This window comes from Octopus sinensis, unplaced genomic scaffold (genome assembly GCF_006345805.1).
Source record: "Octopus sinensis unplaced genomic scaffold, ASM634580v1 Contig19231, whole genome shotgun sequence".
NCBI lineage: Eukaryota > Metazoa > Mollusca > Cephalopoda > Octopoda > Octopodidae > Octopus > Octopus sinensis.
The window spans coordinates 15,001-22,154 of NW_021836255.1; the positions used below are offsets into that span (position 1 = coordinate 15,001).

General features: G+C 36.9%; 1 long non-coding RNA gene across 1 annotated transcript in view; it reads left to right on the top strand.

Annotated features, from left to right (window-relative positions):
• The window catches only part of LOC118762011, a 20,074-nt gene extending 13,198 nt beyond the window's left edge, over positions 1-6,876 (top strand). The window contains exon 3 of the long non-coding RNA XR_004997792.1: positions 6,864-6,876. This is a non-coding gene — a long non-coding RNA (uncharacterized LOC118762011). The remainder of the gene's footprint in view (positions 1-6,863) is intronic.
• Positions 6,877-7,154: the final 278 nt, after the last annotated feature.

Consider the following 7,154-nt stretch of genomic DNA (forward strand, 5'->3'; position numbering starts at 1 on the left):
CAACCACTCCTCCTCTTTTCATTTTCACTCCATACACACTAGCACTGACCACTTCTCAGTACACACCATCATCCACACACCCACACACAGTTTTCAATAGCGTCACCGCACATACCATTATATGAGCAGCCACACACACTGTTTAACTCACTACACACATCACACACCATCATGCACACTCCCACACCCACACAAGCACATAATACCTGAACATAGGCTTTATAGACTTACATATGCAACATGCATTAACACAGGCAACATACACAGACAAAGATAACTTTTGCTCACTTATATACACCATACACATGCACACTGTTAGGTCACAGACACCCACACACATGTGCACACACCATGTGAAAAAGCACACAGCAACTGTTACAGACAACACACACACGTTACACACGCACATACACACATCAGAGTTGCTCGCCCCTACTTACTCACACACACTCCATCCTCACATACACCTTCTCTTGGGATCACTAGCACTTTATTATCTCCCTTTCATTCAACATATTTATATTATCTCCCTTTCTTTCAACCTCCAATGAATTTCAACATCAAGGTTAGATACCGGTTCTTTCTCTATTGGCAAAGGAATCTTGAAATAAAACTGAATAATGACATACATACATACATACATACATACATACATACATACATACATACATACATACATACATACATACATACATACATACATACGTGCATGTATGCACACATGCATGGATACACACAACCTTAAAGTACTTTTTGTAAGCTTGGTACTTATTCTATAGGTTTTTGTTTGTTGAACCCTAAGTTACAAGGACGTGAACAAACCAACAGCGGTCATCAAGCGGTCATCAAGCGGTCATCAAGCGATCGTGGGGATCAAAAGCAAATACAAAGTTACGCACATATTGATTTACACATATACAGATATAAGTATAAATATAAATATATACGGGGGCTTCTCTCAGTTTCCATCTACCAAATCCACTCACAAGATTTTGGTCGGTCCGGGGCTACACAGTGGAAGACACCTGCCCAAGATGCCACGTAGTGTAACTGAACCCAGGAGAATGTGGTTGGAAAGCAAACTTCTTACCCTACAGTCATCTAGCATTGTGCCTGCGTTAGAAATCACTATTACCTACCAGAGCATCTAATTTTTTCCAATTATTGTTTGTATGTACATAAAACATGATCTGATTCATACCATTCTTCCGGAACAACGACAAAAAAATATTTTTTCCTTGTTTTGTAAACGTCAGTGAATTCAGTTTTAATCCAATGGTTATATTTGTGTTTGCATATTTAATGTAAAATATTGACAAGTAAAATAATGCGATAGGGGAAAACAAATTATGATTTGTTAATGAGTAATTAGCGATCTGTATATTTACTGAAAGTGTATAAAGGTTGAAAGCCTAATAAACTGCGGTATTCATCTTGAGAAAAGCATATAGTGTTAAAACCATATAAAAATATCAACTACAGTCGAATATCATTCAACTTTGGCGGATAAAATTATTATATCTAAATTTCTGCTTGTTAGGTTCTTCAGCAGCAAATATTCACGTCGCCTCACATCAAACAAACATCGACTAATAGCTGATATAGTTAAACAGTGATAGAAAGGTTACTGGTGTCGCATTTAACCAGCAGACAGGAAATATTATAATCAGTTTTCAAGTAAATACAGGAGACAAATCTGACACGTTTCGATATAATCATGGTATCACTAGCGAAGCACTGATTTCACTTCAATTATCAAAGTTGTCACGAAAGTATCACGAAGTAAGTGTACAGGTTTCTACGTTAATTGGCGAAGGAAAACGGAATTCCTTTGAAGAGAAATTCAGACATCACTGGCTAATTGGTAAGAGATTTTTATCGTGTTGGTACTTTGTTGCTGTAGTTGAAATTGGTGGCGATGATAATTATGATGATGGTAATGATGAAGATGATGATGGTGGTTGCAGTAGTGGTGGTGGTGATGGAGGTGGTGGTGGTGGTGGTGGTGGTGGTGGTGGTGGTGGTTGTGGTGGTGGTGTTACTATCGTTGTTGCTGCCGCTGTAGTTGCTGCTGCTGCTGTTATTGTTGTTGCTGCTGCTGTTGTGCTCCAAGATAAACCGTGACTGAGCAGACTTATGACCAAAAGCTTTTAATCCCCTTCCTTTATTTATTTATTTTTGGTGGGCACTACTTAACAAATTCTATTTTGTCCAACGTGTTCCTTCATCCCCAATATTCGAAGTGTAATTTAAGGAAGGTTTGGTTGTTATTTCTCAATGGTCAAACAGACTCATGAAAGCTGAGTGACCGATTCATGGTTCTTGTATGTTTTTCTGTTGATCGTTAGTTAGCTATTATATAAAAATAAAACTGTTTCACTAGAATATTTTCATTCTAACAAGAGTTATTTCTTGTTTTTCAAGAAGCAAACCGAAGCAAAGGCCACTCTCTTCCACAATAGTTCAACATTTCTCATGGCACCAGCAGACAAAATGGAAAAGGCGTTGACCCGGAGGTTGGCGAGGGAGACGCGCTGAGACAGCCACTCTGACGCACGGGGCTCGCACTTGCAGACAGCAATCTCTGCCCCCGATAGTGAATAAAACGTCGCCCTTTTCAAGCCTAGCCAGGCTCATGGGCCCGGTTTCCCGGTTTCTGTGGCGTATGTATTCCCTAGCTGAACGGGACACCAGTCCATCGCAGCGTTACTCAAGAAACAGGAAGAGCGAGTGAGAGAAAATTGTGGCGAAAGAGTACAACAGGGGTCGTTGCCACCCCCTGCCGGAGCCTCGTGGAGAATTTAGGTGTTTTCGCTCAATAAACACACACAACGCCCGGTCTGGGAATCGAAACCGCGATCCTTCGACCGCTAGTCCGCTGCCCTAACCACTGGGCCATTGCGCCTCCACCTGAGAGTGGATAGTGATTCTTATTTTTCAATAATTCTGTAAATTGATGCAATCATTGAACAGCAGCCATGCTGGGATTCCACCTCCAAGTACTTTTAGTCCATTAAATCTTCTCTAGTACTTATTATTTTTAAGTCCGGTAAGATGGAGAGCTGGCAGAATCGTTTGCACGCAAGGCAGATTTGAACTCAGATTCGCCCATCATTACGTTACGTTTAAATGCCGCCGAAGTCGATTTCACTTTTCATCATTTCGGGATGAAATAAATACCAGTCAAGCATTGGGGGTAGATGTAACCGACTATCCCCTTGCCTCAAAATTTCCGACTATATGCCTGTAGTATAAAGGAGTAAGTCCTGTTCTTATTTCATCGCCTTTTCTCTCGTTTTCTCCATCTCTCTCTTTTTTTACTCTCTTTTACTTGTTTCAGTCATTTGACTGCGGCCATGCTGGAGCACCGCCTTTAATCGAGCAACTCGACCCCGGGACTTATTCTTTTGTAAGCCCAGTACTTATTCTATCGGTCTCTTTTGCCGAACCGCTAAGTGACGGGGACGTAAACACACCAGCATCGGTTGTCAAACAATGCTAGGGGGACAGACACAGACACACAAACATACACGCACACACATATATATATACATATATACGACGGGCTTCTTTCAGTTTCCGTCTACCAAATCCACTCACAAGGCATTGGTCGGCCCGGGGCTATAGCAGAAGACACTTGCCCAAGATGCCACACAGTGGGACTGAACCCGGAACCATGTGGTTGGTTAGCAAGCTACTTACCACACAGCCACTCCTGCGCCTATTTTCTTCTTACTCCTTTGCCCTTTATGTTCCTTTTTTATTTTTTTTTTCTAAGCCATCATCGGACTGCCTGATGATGGCTTAGTTGGTCGAAATTTCGAAGTCACTCTCAATTCTAATCTTGTTAAAGAATAATAAATTTGAAATTCGAAGTGTAATTTAAGGAAGGTTTGGTTGTTATTTTTCAATGGTCAAACAGACTCATGAAAGCTGAGCCGCTGATTCGTGGGTTTAACGTAAAATTGTTTTTTATTATTCCATAAAAACAAATATTCTTACAAAAGAAAAACATTTTTATTTATGTGTGTGTGTGTAAGTATAAATATATATATATGTGTGTGTGTGTGTGTGTGTGTGTATACATGTATCTATAGATCTGAAGCTATATATATCTATTATCTGTGTGTGCGTGTGTGTAAATTTAAGTCATAATATATGGATTCAAGTAATGTGGTAGTACTCATAACAAATACTCCTTAATGTATAATTCTACAAAACAGAGTATATAGTACAATACAAGAAAAAGCTACAAGGAGTGTATAAAGTCATAAATGAGAGAAATAGTTTGATGAAAATTTATTTAACAAGAAAATTCTAATACCACGACAAATTATTTCATAACTTAAAAACATAAAAACAAATTTTATATTATATTTAATTATGAATAAATTACTTATATGTCTGCGTCAATGCAAAATGCAAAAAAGTTTTTCAAAATAATGCAGAATTTAAGCTACGTCCGTAGGTGAAAGAACGTTTTTTGTTTAATACTAAACTTCACGACGTAATGTTACAAGAACGCTAAGTCAATATTTAAGATATTATGGAAGACAATAATAATAATAATAATAATAATAATAATAATAATAATGATAATAATAATAATAATAATAATAATAATAAGACTGATATAAAATGATAAGACGATTGTCTAATAAATGGAAGGGAATTTTAGTAATATAATTAAAATGTAACTTGTAGATATAATTAGTACAATAAAAATCTAGAAAATAAAAGATCGTAAAAACAAAGAAATAATATAATAATAATATTAACAACAAACTAAAGCTAAATAAAAGTAATCTTATTATTTTTTTTCTCTATATTTACGATCTTTTTATTTTCTAAATTTTTAGTAATAAATGTATCGTTTATTTTTTTTAATTACTTTTTAATTATATTACTAAAATTCCCTTTGCGTTCTTGTAACGTTACGTCGAGAATTTAATATTTAACAAAGACTTCCATTCACCTGAGGACGTAGCTTCAAATCTGCATCAGTTTGAAAGATTTTTTTTTTTTTCTTTTTTGCGGGATTTTGCTTTAATACAGACTTGTAAGTAATTTATATATAATCAAATATAATAATATAATAATAGGCGCAGGAGTGGCTGAGTGGTAAGTAGCTTGCCTACCAACCACATGGCTCTGGGTTCAGTCCCACTGCGTGGCATCTTGGGCAAGTGTCTTCTGCTATAGCCCCGGGTCGACCAATGCCTTGTAAGTGGATTTGGTAGACGGAAACTGAAAGAAGCCTGTCGTATATATGTATATATATGTATGTGTGTGTATGTGTTTGTCCCCCTAGCATTGTTTGACAACCGATGCTGGTGCGTTTACGTCCCCGTCACTTAGCGGTTCGGCAAAAGAAACCGATAGAATAAGTACTGGGCTTACAAAAGAATAAGTCCCGGGGTTGAGTTGCTCGATTAAAGGCGGTGCCACAAGGTTGTAAAGGAAACCCGTCGGCCATGCACGGTATCGTTATTTTAGAGAAGCCGTGGTTCAACTCTTTGATTGGAAAACACCCAATCTGCCATCTTTATGCCTCCTCTTCCAAATTTCCTTATCGATTTTTGGTAGTCTTCCAAAGATTATGAATATTTTATTTAAATTTTTCATACAATTATGATCGTCATCTGAAACTAGAAGAGAACTGGTTCCTCTAATCTAATAAAATACTATTCTTATATGTAACTAAGGTCTCCTTTTCTTTCTTTTTATTCGGTTCAAGAAATTGCTTTCTGCTGGAAAAGTTCTCACTTTTGTTGTTATTATTATTTTTGTTTTGTAATACGTTTTTTATTTTTTTTTTTCAGACATGATACAAATTCTCTATTGTCTCAATAAAATTTTGAATAGAAAGAGAGAGAGAGAGAGAGGAAGAAAGAATGAGAGAGAGTAAGAGAGAAAATGTATGTATGTATGTATGTCTGCATGAATGTGTTTGTGTGTGTGTGAGTGTGTGTATGTGTGCGTATGTGTGTGTGTAGTTTCAAAAGCTCATCACAATGGCACACACAAGCGTACACATATATTTATAAAGATAGATAGATAGATAGATAGATAGATAGATAGATAGATAGATAGATAGATAGATAGATAGATAGATAGATAGATAGATAGATAGATAACTTTTTATTGTGGCCACACAGGGTTAAACACTGAATAAAAATGGACGAAATACAATGTAGAGTTTTTTCTTTTCGAGGTGGGATGGGTGGGACATACAAAGAAAAAAAAAAGCAAAAACGTTCGATCAATAGGGATCTGTGGGTTGTGTGGTGTATAAAAAATATAATATATATATATATATAAATAAAGTTCACAGTTTAGGTGTAGCACTGGAAAGAAAAACCTACAAAAAAGACGAAGGTCACCTCAGACAGTTCGAAAATGAACACATGAGTAAGTCGCCTTACCTCTCGTTGTCTCTTTTGGTCACAGATTTACGCTTAAGGTAAGTAGGTAGATAGATAGATAGATAGATAGATAGATAGATAGATAGATAGATAGATAGATAGATAGATAGAGATAGATAGATAGATAGATAGATAGATAGATAGGTAGGTAGATAGACAGACAGACAGACAGACAGACAAACAGACAGAGAAGCAGACAACAGAAGGTGGGTAGGTAGGTAGGTAGCTATGTAGGTAGATATGTATGAGAACGGGCTAGAAAGTATTTCTATCACTTTCTGATCACCCTGTTAGATTTATTCATGAATAGCTCGTCTCACTGCACGTGAACCGTGTCCAGCGTGTTCCCAAAATAGCTTCAGACGTTTTTCGAAACGTTTTAATGTGGAAACATATTAAAATCATGTGCTCAGGAACAGGGGTTCAGGGGATTGCAAGCTCACCTCTTAAAATTTTTGTGGGGTGCAAAATCAAAATTTCCACCTCTTATTTACTTTGCGCAGGTTTAGAAAACTGTGCGTAAAAAAGTGATCTGTCAAAAGTAACATGAAGTTAGGATTCTTCTCAAAGAACAAAGAACAAAAAATAATAATAATAAAAACAATAAGACTTTACTCTCCTTTACATGTTTCAGTCATTTGACTGCGGCCATACTGGAGCACCGCCTTTAGTCGAACAAATCAACCCCGGGATTTATTCTCTGTAAGCTTAGCACTTATCAGGGGTTTT